A 17,362-nucleotide genomic window follows, 5' to 3' on the forward strand; every position below is an offset into this window, starting at 1 on the left:
TTATTTAAGCAGTGCAAAAGCACCAGAACGTTCTCTTTCGAAAATTTGAATCTGTGCAGCCGGCGGCTATCTCCGCGTCGGTTGCAAATATATAACTAAATCGACCACGTGTAAGCCCAAAAGAAAAGAAAAGTAACCCAAATAAGTGCCACAAAGACAAACCGAAAAGAAATAAAACGGAACGGGGAAAATCCCACACGGTGGGCGCGCCGCAAAAATCGGTCGAAAATTAATAATCGTGCGCCGAGAAAACTGGCAAGAAACTACTCTGGCGAAAAGTGCATATTTGCCTCGCCTCGCCAGCAAGTGTTGTTCTTGTTGCAAACCCGTGCGTCCCGCAGCTCTGCCAGGAGAACCCAACGCTCGTGTCTCCGTGGAAAAGTCCGAAAAACTTGTATGTTACAGTGCCCTGTAGGGAAAAGTTAGATTTTTTTCTTAGCCCTCGTGGTTTTGGTTCTGTTTCGCCCATAGGGCCCTGGCCCCGAGCGGTAGCCACCCGGCTCTCCCCAAAGTTCTGCCCCACCCACACCAAACTCCCACCCTTGACGGGAGTACTCTTCGGAGTCGACCTTGGTGTGGGGCGGAGATTTTTTGTCCCTTTTGGAGTCGTTGAAGCATCCACCTGCCCGGCGACATAACCTCCACCGGCCATCACCCTTGCGCCATATCTAACGTACGCGGATAGAGGGCATAGAGGGCATAGAGATCACCCCCCCCCCTATACGCAGCTAACTCGCTGTCTGCGACGGCCTAGAAGACGCCGCCACGGATCCGGACCCAGATTTCGTAGCATAGTGTAGTTTTAATTGTAATTTTTTTTGGTTCCTTCTGAGCACTTATATGACTATGTAACTTTCCTTAACTCTGCGTCACAGTCCTACCTCGATAGGCGGGAATGTGAAAGTTCTCAAAGCGGAATTTATTTTTTCGGGTTGGGGACCGAAAAACTTAATCATAAAGTAACAGACTACAAAAAAAAAAAAAAAAAAAAAAAAAAAACAAAAAAAAAAACCTTTTTCATACCCCCCCTATTTACCAATCCCCTCCGACCGGGCACACATTAACATGGTTTCCACAGCTCCACAACGAAAGGCGCCTTTCAGCGAGGGACCACTGTATTAAAGCCGTAAGTGACCCAATTTCAATTTTCTCCTTTGCGCCTGTCTTCGTCAAAATCTAAAACGCATGAGCAGCGGCCAGCCGCTGCTGATAAGAGAGCGCAACGCTTGCGTTCCACACGCTCGAAGCTTTTCGGTCTCTTCGGTGCCATTCTGCTAAGCTTGCCTTGCTCGCATTCCCTGCATTCTTTTAATGCATGGAAACGTAGCCAAGCTATACACTAACCAACATAGAAAAAAACATCTCCTCAACCCAGAAAAAAAAAAAAAATAAATTTATAATGTTTAATTAAATTTCGTTTTGGCTCACCATTGCTGATCGCTGGTATGACCCCCGCTGCTTTTGAAATTTTTTTTTTGATTTTTATTTTTTTTCCTTTATACATACCTAATTTACTTATTTCGAATATCCTATATTATATTCCTATCTTTTTTATTTATACTCCACCGTTTATATATACCTATATCTATACAATTTTTTTTCTCCTTAGGGATTAAGCCTCCTATTTTTTTTTCATTCCACTAAAATTTTTTTTTGAGTTGCCTGCTGATTGTAGTTTAATACTTGTGTTATTTTTGGAAGTGAAACTTGGTTTGCTAGTTTTTGATTGAAGCAACATGTCTATGATGAAGTACAACGAAATATATTGAATGTTATTAGCAATGAACATGGAGTAGACTTATAATTTCCAAGGGACAGGGTGACGTAATGGGGTAGGGTAAGAATTATAGGGATTTCCAGAACCTTCGCACCACTGGAAATCATGGAAGGGTGGGTATAGAATCGTGTGGGTCGACTTCCATCGCAAGACCTCACGCCCGCGAGAGTTTGGAACACGCCGACGAAAGCCACTAGTACTTTTCGGGTACGCCCTCTGATTGTGCCATTTAATGTCCGTTATGCTCGGAATAGGCATAGTGTTGTTTTCGGAGTTCGCTCCCGGTAGAGTCACGGGATTCTAAAAAATTTAAAGTTTATGTAGTAGGAGTCGAGACGCGGTCAAACGAACCCCCCCCAAGTTACCGAATGAGCACGGAACCAAAGAATCCCCCCCGGCCGTGACCTCGACATCCCCACCAATCTATCCCCTACTCACGGATAGAAATATATCGTGGAAATGTTACATAAATTTTTGGCGCCCAACGTGGGGCAGTTTTTTTTTCAATGCTAGCTACTGTCTATACCCAGTTGGACGCGAGGGTGTAACGTTGTTACATAAATTTTTTGGCGCCCAACGTGGGTCCCTAGCCAAAGTTATAGTGACAGTAAAAAGTATTGGTAACTTTAGCAACAAAATCAGCTATTGGCTCGTCCCACCCATTGCTCGCTTGTATTCATATGCTTAATGCTGACTTTAGTTTTCTCTAAACGATCTGGTCATTGCTCCGATACAATTTCAGAATATTGCGGATTCTGCTTGGATCCTAATACTGGTTGTTCCTCTGAGTTTTATGGGGAAGTTGTCGAGTCTACGACGAAGGGAAGCTTAAGTGATCATCCGGAATGGAGAAAGTAGTTCCCATGTTGACGCATCCTGTCGGGCTAGTCAAACTTGTTGTCTGGAATGTGTATATATGCTGCTTGCGTATTCATACCGAACAAGCGAGATTGGTTTAGGTCGCGTCCTCCAAGCTACAGTTAATTCAGCGGATATTAGTTTCAATAGATTGAATTGTGAGGTTGATTCGGATTTGGTATTGTTACTCTTTGCGCATAGCATACGGTTGCATACAATTGCAGAATATTGCATATTTGGTTTCGGCCGGATATCAGTACTGATTGTCCCTGTACGGGTGATGGAAGCACAGAGATGGCGGTCCCAGATTTGGTCTTCACTCATACCCTTACCATTGGCGGGTATTATTCCAGCGGCAGCGGTGGCTGCATATGGTTGTCTGAAACTAGCGCGTATGCTGCTTGCGTATCCTTGCCGAATCATATGTGGACACTTAAACCAGTGCACTGATACTAAGACAATGCAAATTAGAAACCATAGCCCAAACAAAATCAATTCTTTTGTCGCTGTTCCAAAGATTCGCAACTCCTCTCCCTATCTTATTATGTCACCCATTAAATGTCCCCCTAGGAAAAATTCGGTAGAATATAGCAAAAGAAAAAAAAAAAATAAAGAAAAAATAAAAAAATCTTAATAAAAATGCCGCTGCGACATAGTCCTCAGCAAAACAATCCGCTGAGTTCGGAAAACTTTTGCGGCATTTGTTGCTCCGAAATGTCCAATACTCAGCCGTGTTTTTGTACTCCGTGCAATCACGTTTTCCATAAAGCATGTCTGGAAGAATGGTTCCCTCATCACGATGATTGTCCGAACTGTAGCCGAGTATGTACGTTATCTCTAGCAAAACTAGTTGTTGGCAATTGTTCTCCAAACAAGCCGCAGCCGGAACCAACAGAATTACCCGGTCCCTCGGGAATTACTACTCGAAGTCTTGCCAAAGCTTTGGAGGTCGTACAGACCCCGGCAAATGGACATTTTCAGCCAGAGACGGGAAAGATATCCGAGGGAAATGGCAAGAATACCCAATTGAGCCAAATTCCAACTGTAGGTTCAGTACCGGTAGAACGAACCACTAGGCCAACTCGTTCCAAAAGAACTCGAGCACCAGCCAAAAAGCAGGTCCCGAAGTTCCCGCCAGGTCGATCTTCCGGACCGGAAGTAGTGTGTTTGTCGGGATTGGATGCTAGCCGTAGCTCCAACCAGACTGAAGCTCCGTCAGCTAATGTCGCCACTCACTCTAGCCCTTGGGAAGCACCCAACGCACGGACAGCCCCTCTAAGCCAGGGGTTGGACTTGGATGTCCTCCAACAGATAATTGAGCGCACTGTGGCCAGAGCCATATCCACTTTGCAGATTCAGCCGCCAGCGAGTCCGCAGGAAGGGTATGCGAGGCCAAATATCCCAACACCAGTTTCATGTATAAACAGCATGACTAGCCTGCGAACGGCCAAGACGGCCAACATTATGCAAAAGTGGAATGTTCCTTTTGATGGTTCTACCGAAGGTTTAGGGGTAGAAGAATTCATTTACCGAGTCAAAACATTAACCGATGAAACCTTGGATAGCGATTTTCTCGGCCTTTGCAAACATTTGCACATCTTGCTGGTTGGCAAAGCGCGCGATTGGTATTGGAGATACCACAAGCAGGTAGATCGCATCGTTTGGACAGAATTTTGTGCAGCGCTTAGACAACAATATAAAGACTATCGTTCGGAGTTTATGAGCAAGGAATTGATTCGAGCTCGAAAGCAACACGTCGGAGAACCCTTCGTCGCTTTTCACGACGCCGTGGCTGGTCTTATAGATAAATTTGGCATTAAAATGGCGGAAGAGGAATTAATAGAAATATTAAAAGCAAATTTGCTTCCCGAAACCCGTCACAAAATGTTATATCAGTCCATTAGCTCAGTTGGTCAATTGAGAAGATTAGTACAGATGCATGAAAATCTAGTGCAGGAGTTACAGAAATCTGACAAGTCTCGGCCACCGGTCGGCCGTCGTTCGATACATAGTCTGGAGGAATCGCGCCCTTAAAGCGATCAAGAAGAGTATGAGGATATCAGCGTAGAGGCCATTCAAAGTTCGACGGCTAAGCGTTCTTGTTGGAATTGTGAGGAGCTTGGACATGTGTGGGAAAATTGTATGGCAGATAGGCGGATATTTTGTTACGGCTGTGGAGCTCCGAATGTCTATAAGCCGCAGTGCCAAACATGCATTCGTAGAGCTTCGGAAAACCGTCAGAAGGGTGCATCCAACAACAGCCGGATGCCCCCAAAAAACCACCATTAATCTTGCCCGTTGACTTAGAGCGAGACAAGAAGAGTTTGGCTTCTTGTTGTGAGAAAAGAAAGGAAACGAATACGATCGTAAAGAGAGGTTGTCGGTTTTTACCCTATCCCGAACGGATTCATAAATATTTAGAGGTTCGAAACAGAATTTTTAATGAAAAACCACATGAAGCCCCAAAACGAATCCAGCGTTTAAGAAAATATTATGATAATGTCAAAAATAACCGTAGACTGTTAGTTTCCGCTATTATTAATAGTCCCAAGGATATGCGCAGTTATGCCGAAGTATCCTTTCTGGGTCGAACAGAACAGGGGCTGTTAGACACCGGCGCAAGTATCAGCTGTATAGGTGCTGAAGTAGCTCAGACTGATTTTTCATCCTTTTCTGAATATAAACTAATAAAAGCCACTGCAAAAACTGCAGATGGCCAAAGTCAACAGATACTGGGGGTATTAAATGTCATCATGCGTTATCGAACTATCGAGAAACCCATGAAGTTATATATAATTCCATCCCTGACACAAAATCTAATCCTAGGTCACGATTTTTGGAGATCCTTTTCGCTGGCCCCAGACATCATTGCAGCTGTCGAGATAAGTTCGAAAGACGATGAGGCAGCCGAACCAGATCCCTTACGGTATCCTTTAACTAGGCAGCAAAACCAACAACTCGAGGTAGTTAAACAGTTATTTCCCAACGCGACGGAGGGACTAGGGCGTACGGCCTTGCTTAAGCATCATATCGATGTAGGTCAGGCCGTCCCCGTAAAACAACGCTTTTACCCGGTTAGCCCAGCTGTGGAAAAGTTGCTTTATGCTGAGGTAGATCGCATGCTCGAACTAGGCGTTATCGAACCGTCATCCAGTGCTTGGAGTTCGCCAATGCGACTGGTTCTCAAGCCCAACAAAGTCCGTCTGTGTCTCGATGCTCGAAGACTGAATGAAGTCACCCGTAAGGATGCCTACCCATTACCAAGTATCGATGGTATTTTTGCCCGGTTGCCCAAGGCAAATATCATAACCAAGCTGGACCTAAAAGATGCATATTGGCAGATCGAACTCTCTGAGGATTCCAAGTCACTAACTGCTTTTACGGTCCCGGGAAGGCCTTTATATCAGTTTAAGGTTATGCCTTTTGGCCTGTGTAACGCTCCATCCACTATGTGTCGTTTGATGGATGAGATCATTCCCCCGGATTTGCGTTACTGCGTCTTTGGATACTTGGACGATCTCTGCATCGTATCAGCAGATTTCTCTTCCCATCTAGCCGTGCTGGTACGACTCGCTGAACAGTTCAGAAAAGCCAACCTGACTCTGAATATTAAGAAGAGTCAGTTCAGTGTCACCAGCGTAAATTATCTTGGATACGTCATCAGTAATGGAGGTATTTGCACTGATCCCTCCAAAGTAGCTTGTATAGTGAACTGGTCACCGCCAAGGAATCTAAAACAGGTTCGCGGCTTTCTTGGGGTCTGTGGCTGGTACCGGAGATTCATCCAGAATTTCTCTGAGCTATCCTGTCCTATCACCGAGCTTCTTTCCAACAAAAAGAAATTTATTTGGACCCCGGAAGCACAAGTCGCAATGGACTCTTTAAAAACCGTGTTGACTTCTGCTCCAGTGCTCGAAAACCCAGACTTCGAACAGAAATTTTTCCTCCACTGTGATGCTAGTGATTTTGGTATAGGAGCCGTGCTCGTGCAATTGGTGGATCTGCAGGAAAAGCCAATAGCGTTTATGTCGAAAAAACTAAGTCGTGCGCAACGTAACTATAGCGTTACGGAGCGCGAGTGCTTGGCCGTAATTCTGGCGATCGAAAAATTCCGTTGCTATCTGGAACTGCAGGAATTCGAAGTGGTTACTGATCATTCCAGTTTGTTGTGGCTAATGCGCCAGAAAAACGTGTCGGGGAGGTTAGCTCGATGGATTTTTAGATTGCAGCAATTTAAATTCTCGATATCGCACCGAAAAGGAAAAGATCACATTGTCCCCGATGCTCTTTCCCGATTACATGAACCTGAAGTATCCGCAGTAGTGATGAGTCCTGTGATAGATCTCGAATCCGATGCCTTTCAGGATGAGAGCTACCAACAGTTAAAAGAACAGTATCAGAAAAATTCCTCTCAACTGCCCGATCTGAAGATTATCGACCAATTTCTGTACATTCGAACCGAACACGCAGATGGAAAGGCGGAGCAAGACAGTCGAACTTGGAAGTTATGGGTTCCCGAGCGATTGAAGACCGACGTTCTTAAACAAGCTCATGACAATCCTACTTCAGCGCATGCCGGCATGCAAAAGACCATAGAAAAAGTTCGAAGAAGTCTGTTTTGGCCCGGCTTAGCTAAAGATGTTCGAGAGTATATTCGTAGTTGTGAGGTGTGCAAAGCATGCAAAGCTCCTAATTATACTCTGCGGCCACCCATGGGAAACCACATACCAACTTGTCGACCATTTCAACGATTATACATAGATCTGCTTGGACCTTATCCACGCAGCAAAAATGGACATGTTGGTTTGCTAATTGTCTTAGATCACTTCAGTAAATACCATTGGCTACACCCCCTGAAGAAATTTACTTCCGTAGTAATCCAAGAATTTCTGCTAAAGCATATCTTTCATGCATATGGGGTGCCTGAAACTATTGTTAGCGACAATGGAAAACAATTCAAAGCTACAGAATTCAACGCATTCTTGACACAGCTGGGAATTAAACATATGTACACGGCACTATACTCTCCCCAAAGTAAAGCGGCGGAACGAGTAAATCGTTCATTGTTAGCTGCCGTGCGAGCATATCTTCAGCAGGATCAGACATACTGGGATCAGCATCTCTCAAGTATATCTTGTTCGCTGCGATCGTCACTACATCAGTCCTTAGGTTGTTCACCATATCGAGCCCTGTTTGGCTTAGATATGCTCACTCATGGGACGGATTTAGACTTGCTGGAAGAACCCGTTGTCCCGGTAGCTAGGTCAGACAATTTAGCTCTAATTCGAAAAGATATACAGGGCAATATGAGCGCAACGTTGCTCAATACAATTTACGAGCCAAGCCTGTGTCGTTCCGAGAAGGTCAGGAAGTATTTCACCGAAATTTTTTCTTGAGCAAATTCACGCAAAATTTTAATGCCAAATTGGCTCCTAAATTTCTGAAATGTCGCGTGCGGAAAAAACTGGGTAATTGTTTCTACCTCCTGGAAAATCTGCAGGGCCGAGAAATAGGAACCTTTCATGCGAAAGACATTCGATCCTGATTCCCGCTAATATTCCGTCTAACGGTGGCATATTATCGGGTGGTGTAACGGTTGCGGTTGGACAATACCGATTCAAAATAGGTTATCGCTATGGTGCTCGGATATCGCATGCAATAACCTTGGGCCAATTATCGCTGCAGGGCATAGTATAGTTGGGGATGGTGCAAGCAAGCTCGAGGTAGGGAACAGCTGAGCTGAGCTGCCGTAAGTGCTGTGCAGCGCATCGCAACGGAGCTTCCGAAGCCGAGCTTTAAGATCGGTAAGCTCTTATTTAAGCAGTGCAAAAGCACCAGAACGTTCTCTTTCGAAAATTTGAATCTGTGCAGCCGGTGGCTATCTCCGCGTCGGTAGCAAATATATAACTAAATCGACCACGTGTAAGCCCAAAAGAAAAGAAAAGTAACCCAAATAAGTGACACAAAGACAAACCGAAAAGAAATAAAACGGAACGGGGAAAATCCCACACGGTGGGCGCGCCGCAAAAATCGGGCGAAAATTAATAACCGTGCGCCGAGAAAACTGGCAAGAAACTACCCTGGCGAAAAGTGCATATTTGCCTCGCCTCGCCAGCAAGTGTTGTTCTTGTTGCAAACCCGTGCGTTCCGCAGCTCTGCCAGGAGAACCCAACGCTCGTGTCTCCGTGGAAAAGTCCGAAAAACTGGTATGTTAAAGTGCCCTGTAGGAAAAGTTAGATTTTTTTCTTAGCCCTCGTGGTTTTGGTTCTGTTTCGCCCATAGCGCCCTGGCCTGGTTTTAATTGTAATTTTTTTTGTGTTCCTTCTGAGCACTTATATGACTATGTAACTTTCCTTAACTCTGCGTCACAGTCCTACCTCGATAGGCGGGAATGTGAATGTTCCCAAAACGGAATTTATTTTTTTAAGGGTTGGAGACCGAAAAAACTTAATCATAAACTAACAGACTACAAAAAAAAAAAAAAAAAAAAAACATAAAAAAAAAACCTTTTTCATACCCCCCCTATTTACCAATCCCCCTCCGACCTGGGCACACATTAACATGGTTTCCACAGCTCCACAACGAAAGGCGCCTTTCAGCGAGGGACCACTCTATTAAAGCCGTAAGTGACCCAATTTCAATTTTCTCCTTTGCGCCTGTCTTCGTCAAAATCTAAAACGCATGAGCAGCGGCCAGCCGCTGCTGATAAGAGAGCGCAACGCTTTTCGGTCTCTTCGGTGCCAATTCTGCTAAGCTTGCCTTGCTCGCATTCCCTGCATTCTTTTAATGCATGGAAACGTAGCCAAGCCATACACTAACCAACATAGAAAAAAAAAATCTCCTCAACCCGGAAAAAAAATAAATAAATTTATAATGTTTAATTAAATTTCGTTTTGGCTCACCATTGCTGATCGCTGGTATGACCCCCGCTGCTTTTGAAAATTTTTTTGATTTTTATTTTTTTCCTTTATACATACCTAATTTACTTATTTCAAATATCCTATCTTATATTCCTATCTTTTCTATTTATACTCCACCGTTTATATATACCTATATCTATAAATTTTTTTTCCTCCTTAGGGATTAAGCCTCCTATTTTTTTTTCATTCCACTAAAATTTTTTTTTAGTTGCCTGCTGATTGTAGTTCAATACTTGTGTTATTTTTGGAAGTGAAACTTGGTTTGCTAGTTTTTGATTGAAGCAACATGTCTATGATGAAGTACAACGAAATATATTGAATTTTATTATCAATGAACATGGAGTAGACTTATAATTTCCAAGGGACAGGGTGACGTAATGGGGTAGGGTAAGAATTTTAGGGATTTCCAGAACCTTCGCACCACTGGAAATCATGGAAGGGTGGGTATAGAATCGTGTGGGTCTACTTCCATCGCAAGACCTCACGCCCGCGAGAGTTTGGAACACGCCGACGAAAGCCCCTAGTACTTTTCGGGTACGCCCTATGATTGTGCCATGTAATGTCCGTTATGCTCGGAATAGGCATAGTGTTGTTTTCGGAGCTCGCTCCCGGTAGAGTCACGAAATTCTAAAAAATTTAAAGTTTATGTAGTAGGAGTCGAGACGCGGTCAAACGAACCCCCCCCAAGTTACCGAATGAGCACGGAACCAAAGAATCCCCCCCGGCCGTGACCTCGACATCCCCTCCAATCCATCCCCTACTCACGGATAGAAATATATCGTGGAATTGTTACAACTCGCCTTCTGCTAAAAGGCTTCGGGAGTTTTCGGATGCAGTCAATTTACACATGCGAGCGTTGCAGACATTGGGAACTGCTGAGGAGATTTCAGGATTCATGGTCATCAACATGCTGCTTCAGAAGTTGGATTCGAAGACGCAAACCAAATGGGAGGAGCACACTTCGTCGGATGCTATACCCACCGCAGAGGAATTCTTCGAATTCTTGCAGCAACGCTGCCAGAAAATGGAGCGGTTGGAATATGCTACAGCGACACACGCTAGTAGCGATCAGGTGGGAAAAAACCATTCCTATACGCAGGTTAAGAAAACGTTTTAGCTTCCAACTCTTCCGCCGACCCGTATGTATGCGTCTTTTGCCACTCAGCGGGCCATGGAATATACTCGTGCAAGATATTCGGAAATCTCTCACCGTTGCTGCGCCACAAAGAAGTGAAGAAGCTTTCCCTATGCTTCAATTGCCTAAAGCCGGGGCACCGGACCCGCGCATGCAATAGTGGAAAATGTCGAGTATGCGGCGGTAGGCATCATAGTTTGTTGCACTTCGATAGTATACAGCCCACAACACAAGGCTGCCCAGGTATTACTCCTCCCGATCTGGCCGTTCAACCGGACACTCTTTCCGTTGCTCAAAATTCTGCTAGCAGCTCGTCTCTACCTTCGTCTACCTCTCTTGCTGCCCAAGGTCTTCACTCTGATGTCGTGCTTCTGGCTACAGCCGTGGTTCTCGTAAAGAATCGGTCTGGCGTTTTAGTTCCTTGTCGCGCCATCTTAGATTCAGGATCGCAGCTGCATCTCGTCACATCCAGGTTCGCCCAGCAGCTTCAGCTTAGGAGAACTCAATCGTCTGCACTTGTGTCTGGGCTGGGCGATACCAGCGTTTCTAGTGAGGGATCCACCATAAGCATTTGTATGCGTTCTCGCACCTCTGCTTACACAACTACACTTACTGCTCTCATCGCCCCCACGATTACCGATTCTCAACCAAGTATGACAGTAAATGTATCCGATTGGCGTATTCCATCTAACATTCAGCTCGCTGATCCTGCATTTTTCAATCCTCAACGGGTTGATCTTCTCATTGGTGCGAGCGTTTTTTATGATCTCCTCTGCGTAGGGCAAATCAAACTCACCGATGGACTGCCTCTTCTGCAGAAGACCCGGCTTGGGTGGATCGTATCTGGCGGTGGACAGAAGGTATCAAGCTCGGCGCTTTTGGCTACGCACAATTGTCCAGATTCGATAGCTGAGATGGAAGCAAGGTTGGATAAAACTCTTCGTATGTTTTGGGAAGTCGAGAATTGTGTGGAGGCTAGATTGAATACCAAAGAAGAAGACGATTGTGAAGCACATTTCGTAAGCCACCTTTCACGGTTGCCATCCGGGGAGTATGCAGTTCGTCTGCCGCTAAATAACAATACTGATCGTTTAGGAGAATCTTATGCTCAGGCTTATCGACGGTTCATCAGTCTGGAGCGAAAACTGGAGCGTAATCCTACACTCAAGGAGCGGTATTCCGCCTTTATGAGGGAGTACATTGATTTGCATCATATGCACCAAGTCAACCCTGATTCCCGTAGTCTCTGCAAATATTTCTTGCCTCATCACTGTGTACTAAAGAAGGACAGTACGACGACAAAACTCCGTGTCGTTTTCGACGGATCCGCAGCTACATCAACTAGATATTCTCTAAATGATGTGATGATGACAGGCCCTGTTATTCAGCCTGCATTGTTTAACATATTGATTCGCTTTCGAACATATCCAGTCGCTCTCACTGGGGACATTTGTAAAATGTACCGCTGCGTACGAGTGTCTCCACCCGACATTTTGTATCAGTGCATCCTATGGCGAGATTCCATCGAGTCCGAGGTTCAAGTCTACACATTAGACACCGTCACATACGGGACGAGGGCTGCATCATTTTTAGCGGTCCGCGCAATGCACCAGCTGGCCATCGACGAGGGTGAGTCCTACCCTCTTGGCTCAGCTGCTCTGCGGCAGGAGTTTTACGTGGATGACCTTAATTCGGGCGGTAATTCGGTCGCACAGGTCATGGACAAGATGCACCAAACATCAGCTTTACTGTCCCGTGGTAATTTTAGACTTAGGAAATGGTGCTCCAGTCACCAGGAAGTACTTGAGGAAACCCCTGAAGATGACATAGAGAAGTTCCTAAAGTTTAATGATGGAAGCGACATTGCCAAAACTCTCGGCTTAGCGTGGGACCCTGCTTCGGATCAGCTGCTTTTTGCCTTGTCCGCACTGGACACAAACTCAAAGCCATCAAAGCGGTCGGTTTTATCTAAGATTGCGCGGTTCTACGACCCTCTTGGATTGATAAATCCAGTCATTGTCAGGTGCAAAATCTTCCTTCAGCAGCTTTGGAGAGAAAATTTGGATTGGGACTTGGACTTGGATGGACTTGAGAAATAGTTTGGCAAGCATTTCTCGGATCTCATTTCCTCGCTTGGTTCTTCGTTCTAGTGTGGCTACAGAAGTTCACGGATTCTGAGATGCCAGCTTAGAAGCATATGGCGCTTGCGTGTATGTCGTGTCCAGGGAAGCCCAGTCTTTGAGCCACGTTTTGTGCTCAAAGTCGCGAGTGGCGCCGCTAAAGACTATATCGATTCCTAAGCTGGAATTAAGTGGAGCCCATTTGCTTGCGAAAATCATGCAGAATGTAAAGGACATGGGAATCTTTACAGGTCGGTTCTATTGCTGGTCGGATTCGTCAACAGCATTATCTTGGATTAGGGACGAGCCAGCTAAATTTCAAGTTTTCGTGGCAAATCGAGTGGCATCAATTCAGGAGTTGACGGCAGCCATGGAATGGCGCTATGTTCCCACATCTTTAAATCCTGCTGATATTCTCTCGAGAGGCTCGCTTCCCAACCATCTTATCCAGTCAGAGCTATGGTTTCACGGCCCATCCTTTTTGCTAGGCTCCAAGGATAAGTGGCCTGTATCTCCATCTAACAACATAGCAACTTTGGAGCTTCGCAAGAGAGGATTGCTAATCACGTCTCCACATGCCGATCTCACGTCCGGATGCAAATTTGCGAATTCATTCTTTCGCATGCAGCGCACATTCGCCTACATGCATAAATTTATACATCGTCTTAGGCATCCAGGACTCACCGTTTCTGATATTCGGCAAGGAACGCATCTTCTAATTCACATTCTAAAATACATTCAGCTGGCAAATTTGTGGATGGACATAAAGGAGATTCGGCGCAATGGTCAAGTCATGAAATCCAGTTCTATTAGTTCGCTCAACCCGTTCATCGATCATTCTGGACTACTTAGAGTTGGAGGTCGTCTTGGCAACTCATCGCTAGGATTTGACGCTCAGCACCCGCTCATTCTGCCAAAGGGACATTCCATTACCTTTGCGCTGATAAGATATTATCATGAAAGAAACCTCCATGCCGGACCTCGCGCCTTGGCCCATTGGAGGTGTTAAGGCAGTGTCAAGGGTCGTCAGCAGATGTGTGAGATGCTTCAGGACTAGGCCGCGCATGGTCGAACACATCATGGGAGACCTACCTAAGGAACGTTTGGAAGGATCTCGAGCTTTTGAAGTCACTGGAGTAGATTACTGTGGACCTTTTTTCTACCGATCAGAAATCCGCACGAGGCCTCCGGTCAAGTGCTACATTAGCGTATTCATCTGTTTCACTTCTAAGGCTATACACATGGAGCTCGTAAACGATTTGACCACCGCATCGTTTCTAGGCGCACTAAAGAGTTTTACTTCCACTCGAGGAAGGCCAAGTCAAATTTGGTCGGACAATGCGACAAACTTCGTTGGGGCCAAGAACGAGCTTCTGGAGCTAAAGAAGCTTTGTCTGAGCGAACCGCATATGAAGGAGGTCCAGGAATCCTGCTTGGCTGACTCGATCGACTGGCGTTTCATCCCACCTCGCTCTCCGCATTTTGGCGGGTTGTGGGAAGCGGCCGGGAAGGCCGCAAAATATCACCTGTACCGCTCAGTTGGACCATCTGTGCTTAGCTTCGACGAGCTGCGCACTCTGATCTGTCAGATCACTGCAATTGTTAACTCTCGCCCTTTGCTCTCGCTTTCAGAAAATCCTGATGATTTAGACGTTTTGACTCCTGCTCATCTGCTTTTAGGCGGCCCCCATGAGCAAATCCTCGAGCCTGACCTAACGAAGCTGAACTACAATCGTCTGGATGGCTGGCAGCGGGTCACCCAACTACAGCAAATATTTTGGAGCCGTTGGCGCGAAGAGTATCTCACTCTTTTGCAAGAGCGTGCGAAGTGGCGTACCCCCGCGCAAAACATCTGCAAGAACGACCTCGTTCTGGTGAAGGACGAAAATCTTCCTCCAATGCGTTGGCCACTGGCTAGAGTGGTCGATGTCGTTTTGGGCAAGGACGTAGTGTGTCGCGTCGCTGACCTGAAGACATCCTCAGGAAACATCAGGAGGGCCGTCACTCGGCTATGTTTGCTGCCCCTTAAGGAATCTGTTGAGAGACTAGCTCCCAACGGGGGAGTATGTTCGGGCCAGCCGCTGAAGAATAACCGTAACTTTAACATTATTATTGTATGAGCAGAGAGAGCCGCCTATGTTGTAAAACGTTGACGTTCTGCAGAGCTGCTGCGCTCTCCCGCTAAAAGGGCCCTCTGCCGCCGCCACTTCGGCAACTACTTTGATCTGCTGCCGCCACTTCGGCAATCACTTTGATCTAACGCCGTCGTCTATAGTTTAGTTCTATGCTAACCCCTCTGCGCATTGGTTGCATATCGATCTCGCATAAGGTTTATCTGGCAATAGCAAGCAATCGGCTCCCGCTAAGCCACCAAGATTAAATACGAATTATAAGGTTTAACCCGAAATCTCTTTTCATTTTTGAAACACATAGGTGCCAAAAAAGCTTGGCATCTCAAACAGGGGTGTTAATAAAGTTTCAGTTACATTACGTTAAACTGCTGGTGTTATGCGTTGGAACTTGATAATGAATTAAATGTAAATTGGACAAAACTCGATTCCGTGCGGCTGCTTTGTAGACTCTTGCCCGCCTGAAGTTGGTTAGAGGTCAACAGGTGCGATGTATATGGTTCCTGGCCGTACTGACGAATCTTCCGCCAAGCCTATATTTAGTTATTTATGACTGAGCAGCACTAAATATTATTGGCGATTGAGGCTGATCTGGTTCACTTGGATCTTTGGAGATTCCGAACTCGGTGGTAATATAAGATCCAGAAAAGATGAATTATGGTTGGAGTTGGAGAGACCTCGACAACTGTACGCCTAAGCCAGCTCCCAGGGTAGTCTTCTCGAGACTATACCGCGATGGGGCAGCTTAGGTACACTTCCCTGCAGCATAGGTTATGTCAGCACGTGCACGGCATTAATATGAAAACATACCTTTTTTCCCCAATTATATCTGCACTAAATTCTTCTTATTCACTGACCACTGGACTGTACGGCACTTGTAATTATATGCTTCCAGCATATATATGTGGAAATATATATATTTTCCGGACAGCACTATATATATATGTGTGCACTGTGTATGTTGCTCGCACTCGGGAATTATCACGTCTTTACAGATCGATCAACTTTCTTCTTTTGTTCAAAGCAGTAATAGACGATGGACTGAGTAGCCTGTGCAGCAGAGCTTTTGAGCTTTTTACTAACTGTGCAATCGTATGATCTAGAACATTCGAGCAGCATTAGACGATCGTCTAATGCACAGCATAGCTTAACTGTGCAATCGTACGATTGCCGTCTATGCTTCCCACTGTCCGTCGCTTGCATGTGTGCGTGGGCGTTCGGACTTAAGAGCGGCTAAAGCTTTGATCCAACCTTAAGAGCTGCTAAAGCTTGATCATTTGAAAGATCACTAGGGGGTCTCACGAGACGAAAGAAGATAACCAATTCCCTATATTTTTGTGCTGGCTACTACACCACAGATATTTATACAAGACCTGCTCGACGAATAATTATCTGAAGAACCTGATTAGGAGAGATTATTTCCTGATCTGAATGTCTTTCAGATGATACACGCCGAGATATTTCTTGTTCTCATCGACCAATTCGTAATAGTACGGACTTCGCTTTTTAATTACCTGAGCGGGAATGAACACAGGGGCTAGTTTAGAACTTAACTTTTTTACTGCACTACTTTGTGTGAAATTTCTAGCACATACCAAATCGCCAATCTTTAATTGTGTATCACGGCAGCGTAAATTGTATCTACGCGAATTTTCTTCGTGTGCCTTTTTGACATTCGCTTTAGCCTGTTGCCGGATTAGCTGCAAGGAATCTGGGTTCTCTATTCTAGTATCGTCGTTCAAAAGGTCTAGTTTACGCAAGAGCGCGTAATCCTTCCCATTCAACATCATGTTTTGACCAAATGCTAGAAAATATGGAGAATACCCTGTACTCCTATGTAAGGTAGATCTCAATGAACCACTAATGGCATTCAGGTTACAGTCCCAATGTTCGTTACCGATATAAGCTCGTATCGCAGCTATCACGGATCTGTTCAGTCGCTCGCTGGCATTCGCTTGCGGTGAATAAATAGCTGTGCATTTTTGTGTTATACCGAAGCTATTTAAAAATGCCTGAAAGTAGCTAGATTTAAATTGGGATCCATTGTCTGACAAGATGACTTTTGGCACCCCAAATGTATAAAAGAGAGACCCTTCCAGATATTCACAGATCTTTGGGGCTGTAAATTTCTTCAGGGGACACAGAAAAGTGCGAGCACAAGTGATACATTTTCATATCGTAGACGTCAACGTCTAAGCATAATAGAGACCTACGTGAACGGGCAGCCGAATCGATTCGTTGCAATTCGGGCTTCGCGCTCCGCTTCGTTCGGTTCATTGGAATCAGCGATTCCGCTTTCTCGTTACTTTGAATCGCTCGCCCAAAATGGACTAAACGAAGCAGATCTCGTTACTTTTACTGTGCCAGATCCGAAAGCACTCCCTCTGCGCTTGATTTTCCGATGGAACGGACGAGTCCTTTGT

The sequence above is a fragment of the Drosophila miranda genome (assembly GCF_003369915.1).
Source record: "Drosophila miranda strain MSH22 chromosome Y unlocalized genomic scaffold, D.miranda_PacBio2.1 Contig_Y2_pilon, whole genome shotgun sequence".
Classification (NCBI taxonomy): domain Eukaryota; kingdom Metazoa; phylum Arthropoda; class Insecta; order Diptera; family Drosophilidae; genus Drosophila; species Drosophila miranda.